This window comes from Erpetoichthys calabaricus, chromosome 15, assembly GCF_900747795.2.
Source record: "Erpetoichthys calabaricus chromosome 15, fErpCal1.3, whole genome shotgun sequence".
Taxonomy (NCBI): domain Eukaryota; kingdom Metazoa; phylum Chordata; class Cladistia; order Polypteriformes; family Polypteridae; genus Erpetoichthys; species Erpetoichthys calabaricus.
This window is the reverse complement of record NC_041408.2, coordinates 31,610,327-31,622,854: the sequence shown is the minus strand read 5'-3', so window position 1 is coordinate 31,622,854 and position 12,528 is coordinate 31,610,327. Positions and strand designations below refer to the sequence as shown.

The 12,528-nt window shown below is 43.3% G+C and overlaps 1 protein-coding gene across 1 annotated transcript in view; it reads left to right on the top strand.

The window, feature by feature from the left end:
* Positions 1–4,850: 4,850 nt before the first annotated feature.
* LOC114644692 (E3 ubiquitin-protein ligase pellino homolog 1) overlaps positions 4,851–12,528 on the top strand; it is a 188,790-nt gene continuing 181,112 nt past the window's right edge. Inside the window, exon 1 of the mRNA XM_051919693.1 lies at positions 4,851–5,173. The gene's annotated coding sequence lies outside the window, so the exon portion shown is untranslated. The remainder of the gene's footprint in view (positions 5,174–12,528) is intronic.

Sequence of the window (12,528 nt, the reverse complement as noted above, 5' to 3'; positions counted from 1 at the left end):
TTGCAGAGTAAGCACCATGTTACAACTAAGGACCGAGTAGCTCAAACCTTCAATTATTTTCAGACAACCTTAATAAAGGTACCCGTTCACAATTGTCCTTTTTGTGGAATTTATCACTGAATGATTACACTATTCAACAAATCTTTTGCCTAAAACAGGAGTTTGAGATCCAACATGGAAGACAGTGGCGAATGGTATAAACATCAAATATTGGGCCTGAGAGTATAAGGTCCCCTAGTAGATTATATAGAGCTTCTCTGGGTTGGTTACAGTGGCACGATGGGTAGTCTAACAGTTTCAGGACAATGAATCCCTTGATAATCACTGCTTGTATGGAGTTCACACATTCTCCTCTGTCAGTATGCCAGCTTTTTTCTGCATTCCAAGATACAGCAATAGTAATGTTGTTACATGTACAGAGTACAGTGAAACTGTTATTTGCATGTTCAATTAACATGTAGTACATTGCCATTGTCTGGCACCTGTGGAAGCCAGCCTCAGACACAGACAGACAGACAGACACCTGAATGTCTACAAAAAGCACACGTTTATTTACACAAAGTCCTCACAGCACACGGTGCTCCTGCATCACACACCCTCTTCAAGGTCCTCCAACGGTCCTTCACCGCCTCCACGCCTCTCCACTGAGCTCTGTCTTCTTCCTCCCAACTGCAGCTAATGACTGGAGGGAGGTGGCCCCTTTTATGACCACCCAGACGTGCTCCAGGTGATCCCTGATTGACTTCCTGCGGCACTTCCTGGTGTGGCGGAAGTGCTGCCTGAGCACCCGGAAGTCTTCGGTATTCGTTCCGCCAGCAACTCCGAGTGTGGCGGAAGTGCTGACATCCGAAGCCGCACAATCGTCTGGGCACCCCCTGGCAGTGGCCACGGGCTCTGATAGGGTTGAGCTTCTATGGCCCCCATACCAGGTGGGGAGGCTGCCTTTTGTGGTCATGGGAAGGCATAGTCCCTCTCCTGGTCCATCCAGGCATGGCGACTGGGCACAAGCCCCAGCCGACCACCACATTGCCTCTCTGTCAGCTGAGACCCGCAGGGGCCAGTGTCCCGTCCCGCAAGGGCAGGTCTCCCATGGCGGGGAGCCGACACACTCATGTCCAGGGTCCGGTCCTGAAAGACAAAAGCTGGAAAAAGGGGCTGAGCTATTGCCTTGATGTCACTACCTGGCGCCTATCTCAATTCCGTTCAGGAAATGCTCCCCACTTTGACCAGCACCCAGGCACTTCTTCCTTTGGCACCCTTTCAAAGGTCTCCATGCCCCCAAACCCGGGACATCCAACGGGGCTGCTCACACCCCCATCTTCCCAGCTGACCTCGGGGCTTCCCTCTGACACGGCAGAGGGTGGCCCTTCACCGGACGTGAGCTTCCTGCCTCACGTTCTTCCTTGTCGCAGGAGCCGGTTTTCTTTCTCCCGGTCCTCCTCTTACTCTGGGGCGCCCTGACAGTCTGAGTCTCCTCATGGGAAAAAGGAGACCCCGCACCGTTTGCGTCCCCGTAGAGCAGCGTGAGACCAACACTGGCTCTGGAGGCAGGGCCCCTAGACCCCCGGTACACAACAGCCGGTGTCTTACCTGCCCTTTAGCTCGTTCTGCCCCTGCTGCACGATCGGCCATCACCACCGTGTCTACTGTCTGAGGTACGGCAACTTGGTACCCGGAACCGACCAATACCAGGCCCCCTTCACACGACCTCTCTTTTCCGTTTACGGTACAGGTATTACTTACCTGCACTGCCACGTCCCTCCGGCTGGAGAATCCAGCGCCGCTCCGCTTAGTCCACTGTCGCAGCGTCTTCAAAGGCGTGATCGCCTTCCCCTCCAGCTCGTCTATCAACTCTCGGAGCATGTGTATGACCTGGAGCAGCATCTCTGCGGGCTGAAGGCAATCCTCCAGCTCGCGCAGAAATGCTAACAAAGACAGAACATCAGCCAGTTGAGGACTTACCCTATGTTCAGCCCTTTGCGCTGGCTGCATACCGTGGAGCCCTCTCTCCGGCTCAGTCGGGTCCTCCCCTGGCTTAGGACGGACATTCATTGGTCCCGCCTCTGACCAATCATCGGCGGGCACGTAACACACACCATCCAATCCTTTGCCAGACTCGGGGAGGGACTTCCGGTTCTCCGACTTCTCCTTCTTCCTCCTCCCAATGTGGTGGCGAGCCTCCAGGCAGCTCCTCTGTTGCCCTGGCTTGTTGAGCAGCAGCAGTTCCTTTTCCCCAGTTTTTTCTGCTGCCCCACAACTCGGATCCAGGCAGCCCCTGCCTAAGACACAAAAACAAGGTCCGGCCAGCCCGGCCCCCCAGGGCCGACTGCCGTTGAGCCAGGGACTTACCTCATGGATCCCATCTGCTGGAGGCTACCTCCTCCGTGCGGCCTTCTCTGTCGCGTTGCCGACCCGGGACTCCGCAGAGACAGCGTGCTCCAGGGCGTCCACCGCTCTCATGCCTCGCCAGGTCTTCCGTTCCCGCATCGGGTAAAGATGGTTATTCCCAAAACCACAGGCGGTCTACAATAGAGTCGCCTTCTCGAGGTGTGCATGTGCCGCTATCAACGGCGCATATGCGCGGTGTCCTGCTGTTCCGGGCTTACCACAATAATATTTTTTTACGGGGTCTCCACCTTGCACCAGGCGGCGAGTCCTATCTGGGATGCCAATTGTGGAAGCCAGCCCCGGACACAGATAGACAGACACCTGAATGTCTACAAAAAGCACATGTTTATTTACACAAAATCCACACAGCACACAGTGCCCCTGCACCACACACCCTCTTCAAGGCCCTCCAACGGTCCTTCACCACCTCCACCGAGCTCTGTCTTCTTCCTCCCGACTGCAGCTGATAACTGGAGGGAGGTGGCCCCTTTTACGATCACCCGGACATGCCCCAGGTGCTCCCTGATTGACTTCACTCTGAGTGTCCTCGGTATTCCTTCTGTCAGCACCTCCGAGTGTGGCGGAAGTGCTGATGTCCGAGCCCGCACAATTGTCCGGGCACCCCTTGGCGGTGGCCACGGGCCCTGATAGCGTTGAGCTTCTATGCTTGAACCCCGTGGCCCCCATACCAGGCGGGGCGGCTGCCCTCTCGTGGTCCTGGGAAGGCACAGTCCGTCTCCTGGTCCGTATTGGCATGGCGACTGGGCACAACCCCCAGCCGACCACCACACACCACAATCAACTTAATTTCATGAAATATTAAGAGTACTTACTATAGAAGGTAAAAAGAAGCACTTCTCCGGTACTTGTGACACGGACATGGAAGAAATGGAGGAACCACAAATGTGTGACGTAATCAGACTAGTAACTCTAAATTGTCTATAAATGATTAAGTTTGGGTGTGTGCATTAATGTACTCCTGTGATGGATCTCATTTAGGTTTGGTTCCCACCTTAATCCCAGTTCAACTATGATTAACATCCACTCCCCATAACACTGAACTGGATTAATTTGTTTAGAAAAAAATAGAAGGGTGGTGTGTTCTGTGTGTTGTGGAAGAGTGAGGAGTCCATCCCTCAATCTCCCAGTAGTGAAGTCACAGGAATTTTGTCAAATTATCTGCAAATTCAGGGTAACAATATTTAAAAGTCTGGTTGATTTTAGGCCAAGCATTATCTCTATGAAGAGAATCAAGACTTACATTCCATAGCTTGGTTCCATCTGGGAGAAACCAACCAGGAAACTAATGTCATCAGCAGTTCTAAAATGTTAGTTTGGGGCCTGACTTTCAAGCTCATTATCACACTTACTCAAGCCCACATCAATATACTGAACTATTAGTATACCTGTTATTTGTTTTGTAATAATTTGTAATCTTACTCTGTCATTTTTTTTGGAGTGACCTAAACACTAAACAGTAACAGCTTTTGCATATTCATACTGGCATACAACATGCCCACATAAATCTGAAAGTCTAACCAAAAATAATGTGTGTGTACAAGCAAGAAAGAACCCCAGTGTGGGATGGCATGAACATACTGCTTCTTACCATATGATATCTCTGTCTACAAATGATGAATTGCTGAATTTTCCTGAGTAGTTAATTTTTTCTGGTGATTAAGAAATAAGAATGCCTGAATATTCTAACATACAGTAATTTAATAAATCTGCACATTCAAAAAGACCTGCAGGTAATGCAACAAATAGTTAAAACAAATTAAAAACAAAGTCTAAAAATTAAAACATTATTTATGAAGAACAATAGTATTAAACAAGTTTGCAAATGGATGGCTAATTAATTAATAATTAACGAGGCATATTTAACAGAAAATTCTATATCTTAACTTGTTCAATATAATATATTAGAATTAATGTACTATAACACAACAATACAGAAAAAAAACAAGACAGCATGTTAAGACAGATAAAAAAAAACCGTATAAGTATGTTCTTAAATGTACCATACACAATTTCTTCGTTGAGGGATGCCAAAGATAATACAGTAATAAGACTCAGTTGCTAATCAAAGTGTATCATTGGTTCATTTTTTGTTATCTGTAATTCTTAATGCGGTGTTATTTGCTTATAAAATTTTCAACATTCCTATTGCTCAAGCAAAAGTATGTGATTCTTTATATTAAAGCCTTGTCGCTTTTGGCAAATATGATACATATATTTAAAAAAAATCTTAACTGTTACTCACGCGATGAAATCGATAACTAACCATCTGAAGCGACTTGTCGGGCTTGCCTGCATGGCATCATTGTAAATGTAGGCGAACCTTTTTTTTTTTTTGCTCCGCCCTTTTTTGTTGAAACTTGTTGAAACGTGGGACCGGAAAACGTTAGAGTTACTACAAGGCCCATAATGCACCGCACTTCGAAGGCTTCGGAGCTCCTGATGGTATTTTTGTAGATTCTAAAAACAGAGCAGACGATGGCGAGATCCGATTACTTTCAGCGATGATTGTTTAATGGATTTACAACTGTTTAACAGAGAAGAAAAAAGTTAAAGCAGGACGATTCCCTTGAAGAAATACTGTTACACTCCGGATTTTTGTAGTCTCCTTACGCTTTCCTCGGATACGGACTGGGTGCCTGACTCGCTGTTCTGCCAGCGACGAAGTGGAGTGTAGGTGCGCTTTTACGGCTCTTGGGCGACTCGGAAAGACACCACCGGTTCCAGCAGCAGCATCCAGTCGAGGGACTGTCACGACACTGACGCTGTGAGTATACGACATACTTACCACGCGGCGCTCAAGACAGCGCAGCTCGTCGTTCCCTTTGTCTTGAACTATTTTCCCTTTAACGTATGTCCAAAGCCTGTAGTGTTTATTTTTATTGCTGGCGTTTCCTGCCCGGTGTGGTTCTTTAGGCGCTCCATCCGGATTTTGCACCTGAGAGAAATAATTGAGAATTTTGAGTCAACCGTGATTTAACGTATATGTAAGCATATATCATGTTGTGTAAAAATGAACTGCACGAGAATCGAGATCGGTGGGGATCATTGCGTGTTTGTTTATCAGGGAGTGAGATGCGATAGTTTTAAGCAAAGGCACGCACGTTCTTAGTCGGACACGATCGTATTCAACCCCGTGTCATTTTTGTAGAATAAAGTCGTGAAAGGAGAAATTTCAGGAGCACCAAAATTAAAGGTGATAGACAGGTTCATGCTTATTAGGGAATGAGGTTCGATACTACTAAGACACCACACGTTTCTTATCGCACTCGCTCTTAATTTACCAGTTTATCGTTTTGTAGAATAAAGCATTTCTGATTGTAGTAATTCGCTTTGCGTTGGAAACGTACAGTATACTAGTTGTGTTCTTTCTTCTTAACACAATGGTGGTGGGTGAAAACATCAACAGCGGTAGCACAATGCCAAAACCAGGGGTCAATTGACAAAGATAGGAAGTGGACAAAAAGGTCGAAACAAGATTAAAGCGATAGCCTTATTTTGCAGCCTCATGTGAAACTGCCACTCCAACATGATGTGTGTGTGTTTTAACTAAATATATCCCTTTGTTATGCACACATACCTGATAGTGTACTTAGTACTTTGTAAAACAAAATACTGTAATGCATAACCCCCCCCCCCCCCCTTTCTACCCCGAAATCTATTTGTTTTGATTATCTTCCTTTTTATTGTGTCCTGGCTGCCATACAGTATGCTTTCCCAGTCACTGTGTCATATCAGTGGCTTTTCATGCCACCCCCAGTCTCTTGGTCCATGAAACTCTGAGGTGCCAGCAAGCCCCAAACAATAAATGAGACCAAGGCTTTGTGTTGTGTATCCTCTTGCTGGCTGTGGGGGTTTATTGTTCTGTTCTTGATCTTATTTGCATGAATCCCACTGGAGCATCTTTTGTTCCTGGTCCATCTCATTCCTGTTTTGGTTGCCCACCCAATGCTGTCATTCGGTAGAGTTTAAGTGAGAAGTCTGCATGTGCTGGAAAAATGAATGCAGCATTTTTAAGTTATGACAACATTGCTCTGGCTTTGTTACAGTATTAAAATTGCCATAGTTGCACATTTATTTATTTATTTTTTTATTGTTGGTAATTTACATTCCAGATATAAATAACTGGGATAAACCTCTGCAGTGTTTCCATTCCAGAAATGGTCATAGTTGAAACATTTCCTGGACTATTACCATATTTGTGTTTGATATTTTTTTTTAGTAAAGTTTGCCGTATCTTTCAGGAAATTTGATGTTCTTTTACTTTTCTCCAAGAAGGAAACTTAATATGGGAGTATAATATAGCTGCATATTTGCTAACAACATACAGCTGTCTATAATGCAGGAATACCATTCAATTCTTACTGGTTACAGTGGGAGTAGAGGCATTTTGGAGGTCAGGCAGGTCACAGTTGGAAATGCTTATGTTAATGGTTGGGGATGCATGGATATAATTAGAGTTCTTAACTAATTTGCTAAATTTAGAGGTGTAGCAAATTATTTAAGACAAGAATCAAAGCAGTTTAACACATATTCTCTAAATCATGAAGCCAAACTAGAAGGGGCTTCTTTTTGTGCGTTTATTGTATTTAAGAAATAACAGGGCAACTTCATGTTATATAGTAGTCTGTAGAGCTTCAAACAAAGGACAGTGTGACCCAGTGGAGAAAGGGAGTCTGTTTGATACCTCAAGTCCTTCATGGTGTCCTTAAACTCATTGACTGGCCTGTTCTGTGTTAGACAATAAGGGGCCTATCCAAGACCATTCATTGTTTAATATGCAGATGGCTCTGAGCAGTTTTCCTGTTGGTACTGTAAATACTAGGCAGTGACTCAGTTGGCTTTTTAAGATGTGTGATCACATCTTTTGAGGCATCTGTGTTGTAACTAAATATGATGATAATCTTGGAAATGATAAAAAAAAAAAAATAGTAACTAAGTTTCATTCCTTAGTAAGTGTTAGAAACAGCAAGCCTAGGCAGCTACTCTCAGTCTTTGTTTGTTAGAGGATTTTATAGTAGCCAAATGTTTCTCAAAGATGTCTTCATGGATTATGTTTGGAGTGTTAATTATGATATAACTAGGGGGCTCTGCCCCCTGCTCGCTTCGCTCGCCAACCCCTGGTCTTGGGTAACCTGAAATACATTTGAAAGAGATTATTGTCTGTCTCGGTAATTGTTACATATGTATCATGTCCACTGTCACGATATCTGTAGGTCCATGTAATATATGTAAATGAGAATAGCAGTGTAATTGTTATGTTATGCAAGTATAGAATGTCTTTGAGTTTGCGCAGATCTATTTATGAGATATATTGGAGTGTAAAGGTGTAGATGACGTACATAGGAGATCTTTATACACAACATTTGTAGTAAAGATGGCGTGTTGTCCTTGAATGAGTATTCCTTGGTATGGAGTTATTACAATCTTAACGTTAACGTCACATGAATGCCGAACTCTTGAGAAGGCGACATAGAGTTGTCCATGTCTAAATACAGGCTCAGAGAGGTAAAGGCCGACTCTGTCCATGGTCTGTCCTTGGGATTTGTTGATTGTCATGGCAAAGTAATAGCATGACTATTGTCCCGACTTTAAGGTTAAGACTGTGCTGTGGTAATCCGGCCGGGTTAATGGTGTTTCTCGTTTTGGAGCCGTGACCGTGACTCCATTAGTTATACATTGTTTACTGTTAGTAATATGGATAATTGCACTTACTGTTAAAATCACTTATTTACGTTAGTTGAGCTCTTTCGTTTCTGAGCCGTGACTCCTTCGCTTGCGGTGTATAGGCGCATGTGCCCTCCGTACTATCTCGGGTGTGACTAGGCTGTGTTTTGTGGACGTTTGGGGACTCCGTACTTTGTCTGATTTGACTGTGGGGAAGGACGCCGAAGCCTGTTCTGTTTGTGTTTTCCGTGAGTACATATAGTATTGTATTACTGTAATGTGATTCACATATGCTGTGGAGTCCGGATCTTTGGGGCTGCTGTACTATCTCGGGTTATTGCTTGCGGTGCTTTAGAAGCGTGTTGTAGGCGCCTGCGCCTTCCGTACTATGTCGGGTTTGACTATGCTGTGTAGTGTGGACATGTAGGGTTCTGTACTCTCTTTTTGTATCTCCGTCAGTCGAGCTCTTTCTTTTTGGAGCCGTGCCTGCTTTGCTTGCGGCATTTGAGACGCGCGTTGTAGGCGCTTGCGTTCATTGATTTTATCCAGGTAGCTCCGTTATTCGAGCTGTATCGTTTTGGAGCCGTGACCGTGTCTCCATTAGTTATACGTTGTTTACCGTTAGTAATATGGATATTTGCACTTACTGTTAATACGGAGCGTTTTCTGTGGTTGTACTGTTAGTAATGCATCACTGTAATGTGATCCACATATGCTGTGTAGTTTGGACGTGTGAGGATGCCGTATGTTTAATACGGAGCGTTCGTTTATTCTTATTACCCATCTGGTGTCGAGCCTGTGTTTTCTGTGGTTGTACTGTTAATATTGTATTACTGTAATGTGATTCACATATGTTGTAGAGTCCGGATATTTGGGGCTTTTGTACCATCTCGGGTTTTTGCTTGTGGAGTTTTAGACGCGCGTGGACCATACTGTAATGTGCTTAATATTGTATTACTGTAATGTGATTCACATATGTTGTGGAGTCCGGATCTGTGGGGTTTCTGTACTATCTTGTGTTTATGCTTGCGGTGTGTTAGAAGCACGTGGACAATGCTGTGTAGTGTGGACGTTTAGTTCAGAAGCGCGTTGTAGGCGCCTGCGCCTTTCGTACTTTCCCGCGCCTTCTGTACTATCTTTGTGGACCTGTGGGGCCTCCGTAGCCTCTTCCATTTGACTCTGGGGTGCAGCGCAGAATCCTCTTTTTTGTGTGGCTATGTCGTTAGTCGTTAGCTATGGGCACGTTGTTGCTTCATTTCTTATTTACGTTAGTTGAGCTCTTTTGTTTTTCAGCCGTGACTCCTTCGTTCGCGGTGGATCAGACTTCGCTTGCGGTTTATGAGACGCGCGCTGTAGGCGCCTGCGCACTATGTCTCCTGTGTCCTTCGCCGTGTACCTGGGTCCGTGCCTTCCGGTTTACCATTCTCGGTTAGTAATATGGATATTTTGATATTATACATTTTTTATGTATGTTTTTGATTAATTGACCTGTTCTCTTAACCAACGAGGTTGCACATGGGTCCTAATCTGGGATCCTGAGGTGGTTTGTCATGTGGTGGGTACAGCAACATGCTGTATCAGCGCATGCTCCTAATACCTCTCTCTCTCTCTCTCTCTCTTTCTTTCTCTAACCATCAAGACTGTTGGATTTTTCATTTTTAGAACACACCAGTTCTATATTCTGCATGTCAGGCCATCCTTTGCCTTGTGCATAAAAATGAGGATGGAAGATCTTTTCGTTGAAACCCATTTTTTAGAAATAATCATATGCCCATTACTTAACACACATATAGAATATTGTTGTTTTTTTGCCTCTTTGTAATTTCTTATGTCAGGATTTGCACAGTTAAAAGTTGTATGTAGTGAAAAACTTTTTGTGAAGAGAAAAGTCAGTGTAGACTTTAGGTTAATTTTCATTTTTATGTCTTAATTTCATAACTGTTTATCACTTTTGGTTTTGTGGTGAAATTTTCATCACGGGGTGTAATTCAGAAATTCTCCCAGCCTAACATGCCATTCTGAAACAGGGTGGACAGACATACTTAGACTTAGGGCTGCAACTAATGATTATTTTGGTAGTCGACTAATCATTCAATTTTTTTCCGATTAGTTACGATTATTTCATCCCTGACTATTTTGATGCCTGCGACCTGTGGTTGCACATCCTGTTCTGGGCTCCAGTGCATGTCTTACCTCATCTGCTCACGTCTGTCCACCTGTGAATGTCACCCTGATGTCTCTGCATTAACACGATTAAAGTTAATAATAATCAAATTTAAAATAACAACCAGTGAAACATATGAATTTGAAAAATAATCAGATGTTTTATATTAGTGTGATCATCACAATAAAAAAGAAATACATTAAACAATACAAACTAAAGTGCACAATCTTTAAACAAAAAAAGTGCATTTAACTTAACCAAAAATGGCTACTGGTGTGTTTTAAAGTCCAAAAGTTTAAATAAAGCTTCAATTCAAATAAAATAAAACAATAATGTACAGTTTATAAAAGATACAGTACATATATTCCTGATTGCAGTGCAGGAACATGAGCATTTCGACATGCTCTGGTGTGAGGCTGGCTCTCTTCTTTGAGACAATGTTCCCAGCTGCTGAGAAGAGACGCTCAGAGGTAGTAGAGGTAGCAGGAATACACAAGAATGATTTTGCAGACAAAGATGTTTTAATCATCACACTCTGAAGGAAAAGTGTTGTAGTTTATCACATCATGTACTATATTATGCCAAAATAAAAAAATAACGGACTAAAATATGTAACAAGCTAATTACTGATATACTCCAAAACACAAGTTACCGAACGTTAGTTAGAGATGGTTTAGTATTCATATGAACTCAAATATTATATGAAAAAAGAAGAAAAAAACTAGGACGGCTCAGCTACTCCTATTCACTCGTTTACTATAGCTCCAAACACGTTAGCAAACATAACTGAAATTATATTCACTTAACCCTTAACCTGCCGGAACTGGCTAAAGTAGTTTCTCAGTGCAATTTGCCAGCACGCTGGAGCCGAGTATATTCGGCGATGTATATTCATTGAATCCTGCAACCGGCTATATTTGCTTCACAGACCAATTTGCCAGCACGCCGGAGGTGATTAGTCAAAGCTGTATATTCGTTGAGCAGCCAGCTCACGACCACTGACGGCCCCAGCAGAACTGCAGCCCCACTGTCTCTGGGATTCAGCTGCTTCACTAGACGAGTCTGCAAGCATCAGCGTTTACCTCTGTGTGTTTGCGTGCAGCCAGTTCAAGCGCAGTTGGCTCGGTGTTTTACTGAATTTTATATGACTTCAGTTGCACCTTGAACATATAATAATAGATTGTTGCAGTAGTTTTTTTTTTTTTTTTTTTTTACAGTTCATTTGCAGTGTGTAAAATGATCAGTGTTGCAGTAATTGTGATGCTCTTTGCATGAAAAAAATACGTGTTCCTTTAAAATTTCACATTTTCTTTGTGAATTGTGACGTTTACTTAAAAAGTGCAGTTAAAAAGTATTTGGCGTCCAGGGGTGCATTAACCCCCAAGTATGTGTCGGTTTAAGGGTTAACTATCATTGTCGAAACCTTGATATGCACATTATAATACAAACATCAACATTAATACGTGACACTAACTTTACTCGCTAAAACTTACCTCTGAAGAGACGGCAGCATCAGAGCTCCAGGATGCTTGCGTTTAAGATGCTCATGCATCGCAGTGGTGCTGCCGTAAAAAGAAAGCTCCGCTTTGCATAATCTGCATTCAACTTTTTTTTTTCTTTTTCGGTGAAGTGCTCCCACACTTTAGAAAGTCTTATCTCAATTTTTTTCCATCTCCTTCCCCCTCCTCTATGCGACTCGCCATTTCAGCCACGTTTATTTTCCTCTACATTCTTCTTCTCCTCAGACGTTCTTCGTTGGTATGACTTTGTGCAGTCTTGACAAACAAAAACAAATGATACTGCCTCCAGATGTTCATGTAGTGCATTGCAGTTACAAAAACCAATGTGGTTCTTTGTGATTGGAGCCTCTATTGAAGGTTCTGTTTATGACACGTCGACAATAAAAAAAATCCGTGTTGACGATTTTTTGTAGTCGACGTCGTCGATTATGACGACTAATCGTTGCAGCCCTACTTAGACTAAACCTTTGCACTGTGGTTAAATTGTTGGAGATCGAAACTGAGCTAAACTGAAGGCTACCCTGTCTAAAGTTGAACTGTTTTTTTTATCAGTATGTAGGTCTTTATTATCCTTGTAAACACATCTGCTATTGAGATTGATCCATAATAATTTATAGACACTGCACTATTTCCTTTCTTATGAAGATAAATCATCTTGAGGTTACTAAAAAAGTTCCTTTGTCTTTGGTAAGGTTAAGTTGCAGGAGGTTTTCCTGGACCGTAAGCAAAGTCCTACACGCCCTTTCTGTATACCTTTTCGTGTCTGTTGTA